The 16639-nt window shown below is 41.7% G+C and overlaps 1 protein-coding gene across 1 annotated transcript in view; it reads left to right on the forward strand.

The window, feature by feature from the left end:
* Positions 1-309: 309 nt before the first annotated feature.
* The window catches only part of GCNT4 (glucosaminyl (N-acetyl) transferase 4), a 29606-nt gene continuing 13276 nt past the window's right edge, over positions 310-16639 (forward strand). Inside the window, exons 1-2 of the mRNA XM_081945117.1 lie at positions 310-530; positions 16323-16514. The gene's annotated coding sequence lies outside the window, so the exon portion shown is untranslated. The remainder of the gene's footprint in view (positions 531-16322; positions 16515-16639) is intronic.

Raw genomic sequence — 16639 nt, forward strand, 5'->3', positions numbered from 1 at the left:
GGCGTTTTAGGGACGGGCGCTTAGGCACCGAGGCTGCAAGGCTGTGTACGCCAGTTGCACTGCGGGATGAACCCGGGAGTTTGGCAGGCTTGGCTCTCGCCGAAGAAGCGAATCGGGTCGGGAAGATCTGCGGGCCGGCGATTAGAAGACCGCTGGCTGCAGGAGATGGACTTTGCCTCCGAAACGAAATCAGAGTAGAGGCGACCAGATCCCGCAGGAGCGCTGGCGCGCAAAACCCCCTCGGGCTGCTCTCAGGCTGCTGCTGGCGACGGCCCGGGACGGAGTCGGAAAATGTACCGCTGCACATTTGCGCTCCTCCTCCCTTTTTTGGTGTGGAGGAGCTACCGCCGCGCCTCCTCCTTCGTCCGCGTCACTTCACTTGCAACTGTTCCTTCGCGCTTCCTTCCTCAGAGGCACCGACGCGGGCTAAAAGGCAGGAGGTGAGGGGGGGAACCGGGCCACGTGCACGAGCGGCCAGGCCAGGGGGGGACGCCCTGCCTGCTCCCTTCTCTCCGTCGGAGCGCAGCCAGGTAAGAACCCGCCTCGGCCCGCGCGCGGAGCGGCGCTGCTCCGAAGTAGAGTTCACTTTTCAGCGAGGCAAAGAAGTTTCCATCTGCCCGTCTTCGCCCCGGTGGAAGAAGGGTAGAGCCGTTCGCTTTAGAAACCAAGGCTGGCCGACTGCCTGCTTGGGAATATTTTCCTCAGGACGATAATATAAATGTTTTCCACCCTATTCTCTCCCCCACCCCACCCCGTTTGGAATTGGCTTGGCTTTTGCTCTCCAGCGCTTGGTTTCGGAAACTCAGGCAGTACTTGGGTGCTTCCTGTGATTGCAGAGGATGTGACTCCGATCACTTTCCGAATTTAATTTTAGCATGGCTTTGACTTTTGCAACATTCTCGCGCCGTTTTTACAATGCCAGCTATTAAGTCTGCTTCATTTCTGGGAGCCTGGCTCTAAGAGGTTGGCTGCTAGAATAACAGCAGGCTGAAGAAACACTTGTCCCTTCCCTTCCCTTCTAGGTTGTGCCTGGAAAATAACTTGACTTCATGGGGGTCTGTATCAGGTTGTACAGCAAGCTAAGTTATTAGTGTTACATTGGGTAATGGATAGGCACACACTGGCTTAACGGTAACAACAGCTCTTTATTAAGTACAACAAGTGAGAACAATCCAGCGAAGGTTGAGTCTGACAGCAGCCCTTTTATAGGGAGCTGTCAGACCCTTCGACCAATAGGATTAAACCTCTGTTCCCGCCGGAACAGAGGACCTTGGTGGAAACTACTGTAGTTGATATGACTATCTAACCCCCCCTCCCCTCTTAGATGGAACAATCCTACTGGTAATGGAGTCACGCAGGTAGGCGGGCTTTGGGGTAGCTCTTCCTGACCTGCGCAGTTCGAGGGGTTGGACGGATCTGTTTGCTCCGCAGCTCCGCTTGGTGGAAACTACCTTTCACAGGCCGCGGCTGGAGTTTCTGGAGCCAGTTCGCTCGGAGCTCGCTGCGGGCCTGCAACAAAACCAGATAAGTTTCCCGGTACCCTCGGGCTTCAGCTGACTGTGGAAGGAGTGAGCGTTTGGTTAACTCGTGCAGGAGTTACCTCTGGTTGTCTAAGATTGAAGTGGGAGAGGCGGCCACGGAATTGGTCAATATGCCTTCTCCAATTCCTACCATCCCCGAGCTCTAAGAGGTAAGAGCGAGGGCCGGTGATGCCTATCACTGTGGCAGGAAGTCTGAATCTTGCTTGTGGAATTTGGGGGTGATGAGACAGAATAATTGGGGTGCAGCCGTCCCACTTGAGACCACTTCTCGGTCTCATGAGAAGTTCAGAGGGGCTTCTCCCAGTAGTGGCACTGGGCGTGATGTGCTGAATTAGTAGGTAATGGTCAACCCATGTTTGCCAATCACCCGGGCCCATCCTAGAGAGGGCCTCTTTTGCAGATCTCACCATTCTCTCCGCCTGGGCATTGGAGGTCAGATGGAATGGCACGACCAGGGCATGCCTGAGCTGCTAGGAAGGTTTCAAATTGCATGGCCGTGAATTGGAGCCTGTTGTCAGAGACCAAGACGTCGGGTAGGCCGTGTGTGGAGAAAAGTCTCCATAGCACCTTGATGACCGCTTCTGCCGTAGTGGAGGTCATCAAGACTACCTGTAACCGGAAGAGACGACTTCTGGTCCTTGAAGGCATCAAGACGTGTTGTCTGCCGTTCATCTCCCCGGCTGGCTCCGTAAGGTAGCCAATGATGAAAGATCTTTATCACGATTGCCAGGAATGACTGTGGAGCCTTTCTTCTTTAAAAATCTGGACAGAGATTTCTGTTTTCTTTCCCCCGTTGGAAACAGGAACTAAGATGGCGCCCCCCCTTCTTTGTTTGTCTAATTATAAATGAACCTGCCCTTCGAAACCACCTCCAGCTGCATTATTCTCTCTGAAGCAAACCGGGATCCTCTCCCTGAAATGTGGTTCTACTGAACTTTGCCTGTTAGATATCCTGCATTTGGTTTGCCTCAGTGCCTTGGAACTGTGAACTGTGAATGGCCACTTTCAATATTGTTTTGCATTTTGGGGCTGCTGCGCAATCCTCAGCCATTTCTTTGGAAAAAGACTGACATCTCTGAATTTCAAGCAAATGGGGCCGAAGAAACCACCGACGGGCAAGTCTTTTTCAGCCCCCCCCAATCTGCCCCCATCTGCCTCTGTCAGTCCCAGCATGCAACAGACAAAGATTACATCATTGTTGAAGCCAGGGGGGGCTGGAGAGGGATCGAAAGAACTGATGAGGGGATAGAATGACTTGAAAAAAGAAATGACAAAGCTCAAAGAAGAACTTAGAGATGTTAAAAATCATATTGCAGAAAATAAACAAAAGTTTTTGGTGTTAGAGGGGGAAGCAGCTGTGTTGGGGGAAGAAATCAAAATAATTCGGAAGGGAAATGCAGACTTGGAAAACTTTTTGGCAAAAATAGAATTTGAAAGAATGTCCTTTTTTCTTAGATTCCAGAACATACCAGAGTCAGATAATGAAGACCTTAAGGAAGTTATGAGTACAATATTAGCAGACTATATTAAGAGAGACAAAAATCAATTGTGATGGGATATGGATCTAGTCTATAGGATAAATTCAGCATATGCTAGAAATCATAATGTTCCAAGGGAGGTACATGTTAAAGACCACAAGGGATGAGGTACTTGGGACCCAAAGGGAGAGACCATTGATATATAAAGACAAAGAAATCACAATTCTTAAGCAGATTCCAAAAAAGATAAGAGAGAGAAGGAGGAGGGTATACCTCCTTATCAAAGAAATTATATAACAAAGGAATCTGGTTCAGATGGTTATTGCCAGAAGGAATCTTCTGGGAGGGAAACAGGATTAGAATCAATACAGTACAGGAGGCTGAAGCCTTCGTCAAAAAGAACATTCCCCTCCTAGAGGACGAACATAGCGAAGGTGGGGGGAGGGACAGGATGGTGCAGGATAAGAAGGAGGGGGGCTGAAGGCTCCTCTGGGGACAGGGAGGAAGAAGCAATATCGAAAAGGCTCAGATCACAAAAATAAAAACATTTGAAATAAATAGCAATTGGTGATACTCTAGAAAGTGACAAAGGAAAATGAATGAACACATGGTTAACATTATAGAATAAGATCTTGTTTTCTGCTTATCTTTTGTATTTGTTTTTAAGATTGTAAAAACCGTGAGTGCTGGATGGGTTACTAACACCAGTGTGGGAGCTGCCAAAATTATTTTTTTGTATATCCACCTACCTTTCCCCATATATGTGTAAAAGCCAATAAAAAAATTTTGGAAAAAAAAAAGACTACCTCTAACCACTTCGAATAGGCGTCCACAACTACTAAGAAAGTCTGGCCGTGAACTGGGCCAGCAAAGTCAATGTGCACCCTAGACCATGGTGCTTGAGGTCGCTCCCACTCCTTAGCGGGCGCCTCTGGGGGAGCTGGTGTGGACTCTTGGCATGGTGTACAGGTAGCCACCTGTTCTTCGATCTCCCTGTCCATGTTAGGCCACCACACATAACTCCTAGCCAAAGACTTCATCCTGACAATTCCAGGATGCCCTACATGTAAAGCTTCTAATACTGCAATGCGCAGTTTGGGTGAAACAACAACCTGGTCCCCCCACAGTAGACAGCCATTTACCACCAATAATTCATCGCGCTTAGCAAAGTACATTTTAAAATCAGCCCCAACAGGCCCCTTGGGCCACCCCCTCCACACCCAGTTCAAAACTTGTTTGAAGGTGGAGTTCTTCGAAGAATGATGGGCAATGTCAGTGGACGAGACAGGCCCAGTCTCCAGGCAGTCAATGAGGAGGACTAGCGTCTCGGGGGTAGGGTCAGCAAGAAGTTCTGGCAGTGGGCAGCGGCTGAGAGTGTCAGCATGCCCCAAAGTGGAGCCAGGTCAGTGGATAAGGTGGTAGGAGTAGGCAGCCAGGAAAATAGCCCACCTGGTCATGTGGGGTGTTAACGACACTGGGGTAGGATGGTCCCCAGCCAGTAGCCCAACAACGGCTTGTGGTCTGTGTGGGTGCATCCTAAATTGCTTTTATTTTTTGTGTGGTCGAGTGAATCCCAGAGCCATCGATCAGGTACTCTAGGAATTCAACCATTGGCACGTTAATTTGGCATTTCTCCTTTTTGAGACAGAGGCCCTTGTCTCTAATTCTAGCCAAAACTGCTTGTACTCGTTTTAAAAGTTGCGCCTCATTTGCAGCCAATACCAAGATGTCGTCAAAATAGGGGACGACTCCTGGAATCCCCTGCAAAAGCCGTTCCATGACACTTTGGATAAGCCATCATCTTAGTATAGTCTGTAAATCAGATCACATTCAACCATGCTGGTTTTTAGTTTTTTTAAAAAATAGCTTTGCATGGTATGTACCATATATAGCACTTAATCCTCAGCCAGGATACAAGTTCAGCATGTTGTTGCATGAGCATGCCCTCTTCTCATGTAGTCCTTGACGTGTTCGCCTAACATACAGTGGTAATTACCTTGTAGGGCAAATTAAGGGTATTGGGTTCTTCTGAGGATGTTTTGTCCGCAGAAAGAATCATTTAAGGCATGATTGGGTGTAGTCATATCCAGGCTGCTGGCAAAGGTGTGAAACCTGGATTGTAAAAATGCAGGGTATGACTAGAGGGCAGTAAAAAGTTGAGGATTTTCTATATCTCTTTGCTTCATCTAGCACAGCGATGGCGAACCTTTTTTGGCTCGTGTGCCACAAGTGGGGGGAGCCCAGGGGGGTCGTGTGCGGGCGTGCCACACCCATAATGCAACGCGCGACCCTCCCAGTGCGCATGCGCGTGCAACGCGTGACCCCCCCCCCCAATTTTTACATGCTTTTTTCGCCCTCCCCAGGCTGCAGAGGCTTTATAGGAGCCTGGGGAGGGCGAAAAGAGCACCCCCCCACCCCCCCGGAGGCCCTCCGGAGGCTTCAGGGACCGTCCGGAGGCTTCCCTGAAGCCTTCGGAACGCTTAAAACCACCCTCCGAGCAAACCGGAAGTGACTTCCAGGTTGCTCGGAGGGTTGTTTTAAGTGCTCAGAAGGCATCAGAGAAGCCTCTGGACGGTCCCTGAAGCTTTCAGAGCGCTTAAAACCACCCTCCGAGCAAACCGGAAGTGACTTCCGGGTTGCTCGGAGGGTCGTTTTAAGCGCTCCGAAGGCATCAGGGAAGCCTCCGGACGGTCCCTGAAGCCTTCGGAGCGCTTAAAACGACCCTCTAAGCAACCCGGAAATCACTTCCGGGTTGCTCGGAGGGTGGTTTTAAGCGTTCCAAAGGCTTCAGGGACTGTCTGGACGGTCCCTGAAGCCTCCGGGGGGTGGGGCAGGGGAGGCTGTTTTCGCCCTCCCCAGGCTCCTATAAAGTCTCTGGAGCCTGGGGAAGGCGAAAAATAGCTTTTAAAGCTGACAGGGCAGCGCCTCGCGTGCCCTGACAAATGGCTCCGCGTCCCACTTGTGCAACATTCTTATTTCCTTGATGCTCCCCTATTGTCTGTCTACATAAGGAGTAGGGGAGCAATTTTCTGTGTGCAGTGCCAGGCCAATACATGCGCCCAATTACGATAGCTAAAATAATACATTCGTATCACTAATTAAATTAACATTAAGGAAGTATTAATGATTTGCCCAGCCTGGATTCTGTGCTTTGCAACAGGGTCAGAAAAGGAAGATTAGGGGGCAAGAAACCAAGTCTTATGCTGGGAGAGTGAAGCAACTGTGCATATTTAGCCTTCAATAGATTGATAGGAGAATATTCTACAAATGTGTTCTACAAATTCTGCAATGATGTCTCATTGAAAGAGATCAGGATCTCCTCTGCAGGTTATGAAATGATGGGTTTAAGTTACTGGAAAGAACTTATATGTACTTTATACTTTATTGGTAGGTCTTGAGGTATATATAATCATAATTATGATATTGAGAAATCAATGGAATACTATTTTATTTTGGATATCCCAGTTACTACTAAATAATTATTAAGTTTGTCTTTGGAAAATCAGCTCTTCTTGGAAGGAGAAATAAACCACCCATATTTTTCCCAATAATGTTTTTTTTGATCGAAAGTAAAAGAATAAAATCAACTACAGGTAGTCCTTGATTTACAACCATAATTTGGTCCAAAATTTCTGTTGCTAAGTGAGGCGTCTGTTAAGTGAGTTTTGTCCCCTTTTAAGATCTTTCTTACACAGTTGTTAAGTGAACCACTGCAGTTGTTAAGTTAGTAACATGGTTGCTAAGTGAATCTGGCTTCCCCACTAACTTTGCTTGTCAGAAGGTTGCAAAAGGTCCCGGGACAGTGCAACGGTCGTAAGTACAAGTCAGTTGCCAAGCATCTGAATTTTGATCTCATGGCCATGGGGATGATGTAGCGGTCGTAAGTGTGAAAAATGGTCATGTCACTTTTTCAGTACCGTTGTAACTTTGAACAGTCACTAAATGAACTGTTGTAAGTCGAGGACTATCTGTAATAGAATTTCAATGCTAGAGCCACATTTGCTGAGAACCCAATGAACATATCTGGGCAGCCTTAGAATGAAGATCCAATATATCTGAATGATATCAAATTGGAAAAGGCCACTGTATTGATATGCACATTACGGCTGTGCAATGCTTCAGAAATAACTTAGAAAAGATCTTTTGGAACTTGTGTGCAAATGAGCATAACATTTGCCTGAAATTTTTGAAGACAGTTGCAATTTTTTCCTAGGATTGCTTGGTTGCCCTTTGCACCTACTATGTGATTATGCTGTAAAGAAAAATGACATATTGAGCCTGGTTATAATGAATGTATGTTTGATTCTGAGAGCAGTTAGATAAAACTAAAAATCAGCTAGACATTGTAGGAGAAGAACTGAGTTAGTTTTTGTTGCAAAAATCAGAAGCAGTCGGGTGTGCCTTTTCCAACTAACAATCTTTTATTAATAGGCACTAGCTTTTGTGAACTGCAGCTCACATCATCAGGCATGTAGTATGTCTAGAGCAGGGGTGTCAAACTCGATTTCATTGAGGGCCACATCAGGGTTGTGTTTGACCTGGGGGGGGGGCGTAGCCAGGGTGGGTGTGAACAGCTCTACATCACTCATGTTGGGGGTGTCTGTGGTGGCCCGAGTGCTCTACCAGCGAAAACGGGCTCCTGCGCTCCGTTTCAGCTGCAATGGCCTCCTGCAAACCTCTGCCAGCGAAAACGGAGCTTGGGAATGCCACCTGCAGCCCTCGTGAGCTCTATTTTCGGCTGTGCTGGCCTCCTGCAACCTTCTGCCAGTGAAAACAGAGCTCCATTTTCGCTGGCAGAGGCCTTGCGGGCCAGTCCTTCACTATTTCCAGGGCAGCCCAGCAGGCCAGATCTAAGCACCCCCTGGGCCGGATCTGGTCCCCGGGCCCCGAGTTTGACATCCCTGGTCTAGAGTCTAGACCAGTGGTTCTCAACCTTCCCAATGCCGCAACCCTTTAATATAATTCCTCATGTTGTGGTGTCCCCCAACCATAAAATTGGTGTCTCAGTTCCTAAGACCATCGAAAATACGTGTTTTCCGATGGTCTTAGGCGACCCCTGTGAAAGGGTCATTCGACCCCCAAAGGGGTCCTGACCCACAGGTTGAGAACCACTGGTCTAGACTGATATGGAATTTATATATAGACGAGAGAAGGAGGGCAAATGTAAGAAAACAGTTTGTTTATACAGGTTACATGTGAGGTAGGTTACAAGTATCTTATCAAGTAATTGTGTTTGTTGAGACTTTCCAAGATTGGCTGAGTATGGTGATGTATATGAGCAGCAGTTTCTCACTCAATGGTGTTGTCAAACCTATTTTCCAAAACAGTCAAGAGACAATCTAGGTAATTGTTAGATCTTCAAAGGAGATACCTGGAAGACAAATATTTGGAAAATGAGATTGAACAACATAAAATTATTCCTTAGTGCAAAATGATATATAATTTAATTGCTTTCACAAATCTATAATGAGTAATCAATTCAAAATAACCAAAGCAATTAGATAATATGAATTTTTACACAACTACGTAAATTATAAAAACATTACAACCTAATAAAGTACAACTAGTTCAGTTAAACAAGAAATCCATGTTTCATGTAGATTACTAAGTAAAAATGCAATGATATAAAGAATCCATAAGCAATCAAGTATTAGTCAAGGATAGCATTTTATAGTATTGCTCTGGCCAGGGTAAGCCTCTCTGACGGAAATAAATATGTTCTTAAATATGTTGAAATCATATTGAAATGTCAGAAAAGTATTTGGGAGCTGACATCATAGCCCCTAGATAGAGGATAAGCAGGCCAATGCTGATATATACGGCTTCTTTCTTAATCCCTTCACACAATCATCAAGCTAGAACTGTAAAGATTTGCATGATGGCCAACTCCAGATTCCTGGTTTATTGCTATCAAAAGTGAGAATTTATGCCTGTTTCTGTTTTATGTGATTAATTTGATTGGGATTATGTGATTAATTTGATTGATCCTGTAATACAAAAGAGAGGAGGGAGCAGATGGCTGTCTGTCAAACCCCCAATGTGGTTTGTTTTGATTTTGTCTTATTGTGATGTGAACTCATTCACTTTTATTTTCAGACTGTAGTTCATGGTTTGGTAGGATGTGAAACTGGTCAATTGTGACTGATTGTCCTGACTGAACAATGATTAAGCAAGCTATGAATTTTGTACTGTTGGAAGAAATGTCCTTCTGGGTTTGGCTCCAAGTGGGGAAAAAGACACTGGAGACATGGAGGCTACTTGGAAAGATGGTTTTAATGGTGGACAGGACCGCATGGCTTGAGTCCTGAACAGAAAAGGTGATCACATGCTTTAATGTTGGTGGAGAAGAAGAGAAGGGAAAGGAAGGGAAGAGCAGAGGGGTGAAGAAGGGCTTGCAGGGCTTTTTATAATCTGTTCTGTCCCACCTATCTGTTTCCTGTTCCTATGTAAGAAATGTATTCAGATTGGTTGCCAGACTCCCATGGGCCCGGGCAAGGGCAACCTTCTAGGCTGAGTTTTGAATCCAGGTTTGGTTGAGTTCTCAGATGCCATGTGGTCAGTTGAGTAAAAGGCAATATTATCCTGCCTTAATCCCATCCCCCTGGAGCTGATGGGGAGAACTCTTTATTATGTAAAGTGGACTAGCTTGGCCTTCTTAATGGCCCATTGACAAAGTGGGGATGGGAAGGAAGCTGCAGGAATTTACTTTGTGTTTAAAATGTGTTTCTCCCTTTTTCACATCCAGGAAAATATAATATTCTGCCTTTTCAATATTTCCTAGGATATTTCATTTTTCTGGGAGAGGGCTGGGTGATAACTTCCTACAGTACGAACACAGTCTCTGACATAGAAGTTCTGCAAGGAGGTTTAATTATTTTCAGTTTCCTTAAAATTGCTTTTATTTTCAGTTTCCTTAAAATTGCTTTTATGTTATTCATAGTGTCATTATTGAGCATGGTTAAATAGGATGATTTTTGTATTTGTAAATCATTGGTTTAGTACGTGGCTTTTGTCTATTAAGAGTAGTTGCAGTTTAGAATATAGAATGAGTTCTTGTAGAAATAGACCAGATTGTATTTGTGCTATTTACATCATCACTGTAGATCTCACAAATGCTATGATTATGTGCCATCAAATCAATGTTGCCTCTTAGTGACCACATAGATTTTCTTTGTGATGATCTGTCCATAACCTGATCTTTCATATATTCCTGTGGTGCTCATATCACAACTGTAACAACCCATCCACCTTGCTGCTGGTCAGTCTCTTCTCTTTCCTTCCACGTTTCCCAGGATTATAGCCTCCTCCAGAGAGCTAGGACTTCACACAATATGTGATAATTAGGATCATTTGAGCCTGGTCATTGCCCCTTGAATGAACCCTGGGTAGACTTGCTCTATGATCTATTTGTCTTCTCCAAGTTCAACACCACCAATACTGCTTCTGCCTGTTTTTTCAAAGTCCAACTTTGCTTCTATGGAGTGTCATCGGAAATACCATTGCTTCCACAATTCTGATTTTTTTTTTTTGTAGATAGAGACCTATCACAGCACCTGAATATCTTTTCCAAGGCCTTCATGATTTCTGTACCAACTCCTACTTGATTGCTTGTTTCTTTATTGTCAATAATTGATCCTAGAAGGCAGAAGTTATCCACCTCTTCAGTGTCAATTCTGAAATTAGTGGTTCTACATTTGACTGGTTTTGTTTATATTTAATTGTAGTTCCATGTTTTTCACTATGCTTCTTAACTTTTATTTCTAGACTCAAAATCATTATTTACTTATTTAACATATTTGAATAGCCTTCCATCTCAGATGTAAGTGACTCCGTGCAGCATGCAACAATTAATTTAAAAAACAAACTTAAAAACTGTCACATCTTTAAAAAAAAAAGACTATTAAAAAAAAGAAGAGAGAATGATATTAACCCCAGTATTTCCCCATTCCACATGCTCCACAATGAGGACACACTTTGGGTCTCTTCTCTGAAACAATGCCACCTTGTGTTAACTCAGGAGGTCTGCCTTCTTCATGCAGCCCCTGTTTCTTTGTAATGATCTAGCCCCCACCACCTCCCCAATATACAGCTGGCCCTGATCCTACAGAGGTCTTTCGACAGCCAATAAGCCTGACTTTTTTCCAGAATTCTTGGCTCAGCAAAAATGACAACATAGTGTGAATTAATTTACGTTGGAAAAGAGCAGTTAAATTTGAATGCTTATTCATATATTTTTTCTTAAACAAATCCAGGTATTAAAATGAGCTCATTGATCAAATTTACATGCATTCATGACAAATGTATCTTTTTTTAAATGTCCACTGAGAGCATATGCACCAAAGACAAATTCCCTGTGTGTCCAGTCACACTTAGCCAATGAAGAATTCTATTCTATTCTATTCTCAATATATATTTGAAATACAATTAGGGACAATTTGGAACAAAACATTTTTGCTTACAGCATTTTGTAATGTTTTTTTTTTTGTACTCCTTTAAACAATACATTTAAATCCTCTTTTTAAATAATGCAATATTAAATGAGAACCACCAGTTTTCAAATAGTAGCAATATAACAGTGAAAATGGTGATGAAGAAGTGAATTCTGATCTAAAAACTGTCAGATACAACTACGTATGCTCACAAAAAAGAAGAAGCTAACTTAGATAGCAGGGGTATGCATTAATCTGGATTAAAAAAAGAAAAAAAAACATGATTCAAAGCACATGTTGATGTTTGCTTCTGTTGCCACGTCCTTAATCCAAGCATCCATTTTCTCACGATTGTGCTGCAACAGTATGAGTCTGAGAAAATGTTTGGGTGTGATATGTGTCCCCCTACCCTTCTGAATCATCTTTTCAAATCCAGATCACTGAATAGCCTTCTTGAATAATGTAATCCAGCCTTTCCCAATTTTCATTAATCCCATCAACATAATTTAATGACGAGCTGACAACATGAAATCCAAAGTAAGCATACAGTGTGTTTCAGCTGACAAGTCTAGATACTTGGTTTTTAAAACACATGAAGTGTACATGGTATGCAAACTTTAAGTGCATAGCATTTTTGGAAGTCAGTTCAGACAAAATAGAAGCTATAATTGGAAGATCCTTCAGTAATGTGCTCTTTTAGTCAGAGTTAATAAACATTTACAACACTAAGTCATTATAAATCTGTTTATTTACAAGAGCAGTTTAAACATGTACCTTCATGATTACGTATGTACTGGGACATGTTGCCTAGTAAATGTGGTTTGGATTGTGGCTTCTTTGATATTGTTCCAAGTTTTATAATCCATCGATTTATATGAATTAGTCAGAATTAGTGTTATGCTCAATAACAGAATATGTTTTACATACATAAATGCCAACAAGCCATGTAATAGACTTATTTAAGTATAAAATTTAAGTATAAAATCGAAGTCACAACATAAGCCTAAGACTGAAAATCAGGCTTGTCAGATGCTACATCTTTTCTATCCTGCTCTATAGAATAGAGAGTTGGTCTCTGACACAAAAGCATTTGAAGAAACTAGAAGCATTTGAAATGCGGATTTACAGACAGCTGTTACGTATGAACTGGGTTGACAAAATCACAAATGAGGAGGTGATAAGCCGCCTGGAAAAACAAAGGGGAATCATCAAAGCCATTATAAAGTGAAAGTTAGAATATTTTAGACATCTGATGCGACACCCAGAAAGATACGGCATCCTTCACTTAATCCTCCAGGGAAAAATTGAAGGCAAATGAGGTCCAGGCAGAAGAAGAACATCATGGCTTTAAAACCTAAGTGACTGGTTTGGACAAAACTCAGCAGCACTTTTTCATGCGGCTATTGACAAAAATGGGATTGCCAACATGATTGTCAACGTCTGATGATGGATATGGCACAAGAAGAAGAAGTATAAAATTGTTCATCATGTACACAAGAAACAGATTGAACCTAAGGCGAATACAGTGGTAGTGGATCACAGCTCTGGGTCTTCTCTTAGAAAATATTAAGGAAGTCCAACATAAAGCATGTGCTAGTCCAACAGAAAACATCCTGAAACATTGCACCATTAATATTTCATTTGATTGCAGAAGTGTGGTCCAGGCAAAAAAAGAAGAAGCAATCTTTATGCCATGGAGAAAATAATAAGAAAATAAAATGCAGTACTATAGTAAAAAAATAATAGGAAGCATTTGGAATAATAGCAGCTATCAAAACATCAAATCATTTGAGTAGCCTATCTTGGAATTCAAGGGTTTAACTAATATAAAACACAAGAAAAAAAGACAGCAGCAAAGAATTTTGTGCAGAATGTTTGATAATGACAAAGAACATAGATTGAAAGAGGAAGTTACTCTTGTTAACTACAAATAGTACTTGACTTTCAACAGTTGATTTGGTGACTGTTCAAAATTACAACACTGAAAAAAGTATGACCGTTTTTCACACCGCATGAGCATGTGATCAAAATTCAGATGCTTAGCAACTGTCATTTATGACAGCTCTAATGTCCTGGGGTCATGTGATCCCCTTTTATGACCTCCTGACAAGCAAAGTCAATGGGGAAGCCAGATTCACTTAATAACAGTGTTACTAACTTAAGATCTGCAGCGATTCACTTAACAACTGTGACAAGAAAAGTCATAAAATGGGGTAAAAAACAATAAATGTCTCACTTAGCAGCATAAATTTTGGGCTCAATTGTGCTCATAAGTCGAGGACTACCTGCATTATTATCGTCTTAGTTTTTATTTCGATCTGTCTGTTGTGATCAAGATTGTCCCGAAGAAAAATTAAAAGTCTGTGTCTTTAAATCTATTGTGCATGAAAGAATGTATGCTTAGTTGTTAATAGATTCAACTTTGATTACTTATAACTTGGTTCAGGGATGGGTTCCTGCTAGTTCTAACCTCTTCTATAGAAGAGGTTCCACAAATCTACAGTGCTGTTTAGAACCGGTTCCAGCTCTCTCCCCCTGCCCGTCCGCACATCATCAAGATGAAGAGTGAGAAGAGGAATTCTGGGAGTTGAAGTCCACAAGTCTTAAAGCTGTCAAGTGTGAACACCCCTGTGTTTTTTTCCTAAAGGGTTAGGGGTGCAAGGGTCTCGTAACTTGACAGCTTTAAGACTTGCGGGCTTCAAATGCCAGAGTTCCTGAGCCAACATTTTGGTTGCTAAGCAAGAGCATTGTTAAGTGAGTTTCGCCACATTTTACAAATTGGCCACGCCCACCCAGTCACTTGACTGCGAAACCACTCCCACCCGGTCACACGGCTGGCAAGCCACTCCCACCCGGTCACATGGCCTGCAAGCAACTCCCACAAAACAGGCCACACCTACAGAAGAGGTTCTAAAAATTTTTGAAACCCACCACTGACTTGGTTGCGTTGTTCAGTTCAAAGGGCTGTTATGTTACAAAAATCAGAAAAACGATCAGCTCTGTATGACAAGAATTGTGGGAGCTACTTTTGAATGAAATGGTTGGCATATTTAGTATTAGAACAACTCTGTCAGTTCTGAATAGCAAGATTCAGCATCTAGAACAATTGTAGGAAAATATTGCTTCCTGCTGTAGCAGCTTCAAATTCAGAACGTAAATATTTCCTTACTGCAAGTAAACATGTCGTCCCAGGCTATCGATTCACCCCAGAACCACCATAGTTTGTTTACTCATATTTTCTGACTTATCCACATTACATGAAGTTGTATTCAGATTGTGATTCTATGACAGCTGCTATTTTAAACTGCTTTTACAAAGATCGGATGTATATCCGTAATCACTCTTTTAAGTTATTTAACAACATTGTTGCCTTTATTTTAATTAAAGTATGGACATACTGCACAGGGTTTGAACCCAGGAATATTATAATATAAAATTTTAAATTATATAATATACACACACTTTTATAGGATATGTTTGGATGACACGTGAAGGCAAAGTTGATCCATTAGAGCACGGGTGTCAAACTAGTGGTGTCACATTGTCGTCACGTGACACATTTATCTAAATTTAAAAACCGATTGAAGTTGAAGTCTTATGCTGTCCCAAATCTGGAAAGTCAATTATAATTCTGCTTATTACTAACAATGGATATTCACTAATTGACTGGAAGAGATGATTGTGGAAATAGGGGTGATTTAAAAAGAAGAATTATTGAGGCTTACTTGTTATTATTTGGGTATGAGATAAATGTTTTGGTCTAAAATACGGATTTATAGAATAGTAGGAATCAATATAGTGATACCATAGAAAATATTTTTCTTATAGAACCATTGTTTCACTGTATATTTAGCAACTATATATTTAGCAACTGAACAGGCAAAAATAGTGTTCCCCATCATTTCAATGGGTAAATAATTTAGTATATACAAAGGGATACAGGGATATAGGTTTTCATAATCATGGTAGCAATATAGTGTAGCAAATATTTTACATATATGCATGTGTGTACATGAAACATGATAGACACTGGAAACCACCCTCTTTTTTACTAATTGATAGCCATAACTTTGATCTCCAGGCATGTTTTCTCCATTAAGTGAAAAAGCCAATGAATTAACAAGATTTATTTGCTTGCCACAGGCCATATGCAATAAAGTGAAATAAAAGATAAATACAGGGCATTTGAAATGAATTATGCTCAGTAGCTTTGCAAATAAATACTGGTTGTTCAAACAACTGTCTTAAAATGTCTGTTCTTCAATTCTGTTGTTTATATTACAATGTGTTATTTTGTTTCTTCAAGTCTATATCCACCCATCTCAAACAACAGGCTCTAGGTCAGTGGTTCTCAACCTGTGAGTCGGGACCCCTTTGGGGGTCGAAAGACTCTTTCACAGAAGTCGCCTAAGACTATCGGAAAACACATATTTTCGATGGTCTTAGGAACCGAGACACCAATTTTATGGTTGGGGGTCACCACAACATGAGGAACTGTATTAAAGGGTCGCGGCATTGGGAAGGTTGAGCACCACTGCTCCAGCTGGTAAAAATCATAAAACAATAAGTAACAATTAGAGAGTAGTACAAAATTAAATATATATGACAGCTGAGAAAAATATCAAGGTGAATATTTATATATTCATATGTTTATAAAGTTATATATTTACATAATTTTATAGTGAATATGAATAATATGATTATGTTATATAACACAAAATAAAAAAGTTACATTTATGCTACCTCTCTCAGGACACTCATAAAGAAATATAAAATATTTCTTGTTTGGTTCAGAAGAGCTTAGATAGGAAAGCAAGAATGAAATTGTAAATACTTTAAAATATCTTAACCTCTTTTTCTTTTTCTCTTCACAGAGAGAAATGTCTTTCTTCTTCATGTAAGATAGCTACATATTTGATAAAGCACTGTTAATCAGGCACATCTGACAATAATATACTATTGGTGCAAGTAACAGGAAGTTGTAAAAAACTATGCTGATATAATCCACTAAACCAGATGGTGACTGGACAATTTTCTGGAATACATTAAAGAAAGTGGAGGAAAAGGTAAAGAAAATTCCAACTGATATTTAAAAATCTGAATGTAAAATTTGCTGAAATGTACTTTATATTTCACATTTTATTTTTCTTTTAGTGTGTTAATGTATATGTATTACTATGGTGGAGATTTT

Source organism: Natrix helvetica (genome assembly GCF_964273705.1).
Source record: "Natrix helvetica genome assembly, chromosome: 2".
NCBI lineage: Eukaryota > Metazoa > Chordata > Lepidosauria > Squamata > Natricidae > Natrix > Natrix helvetica.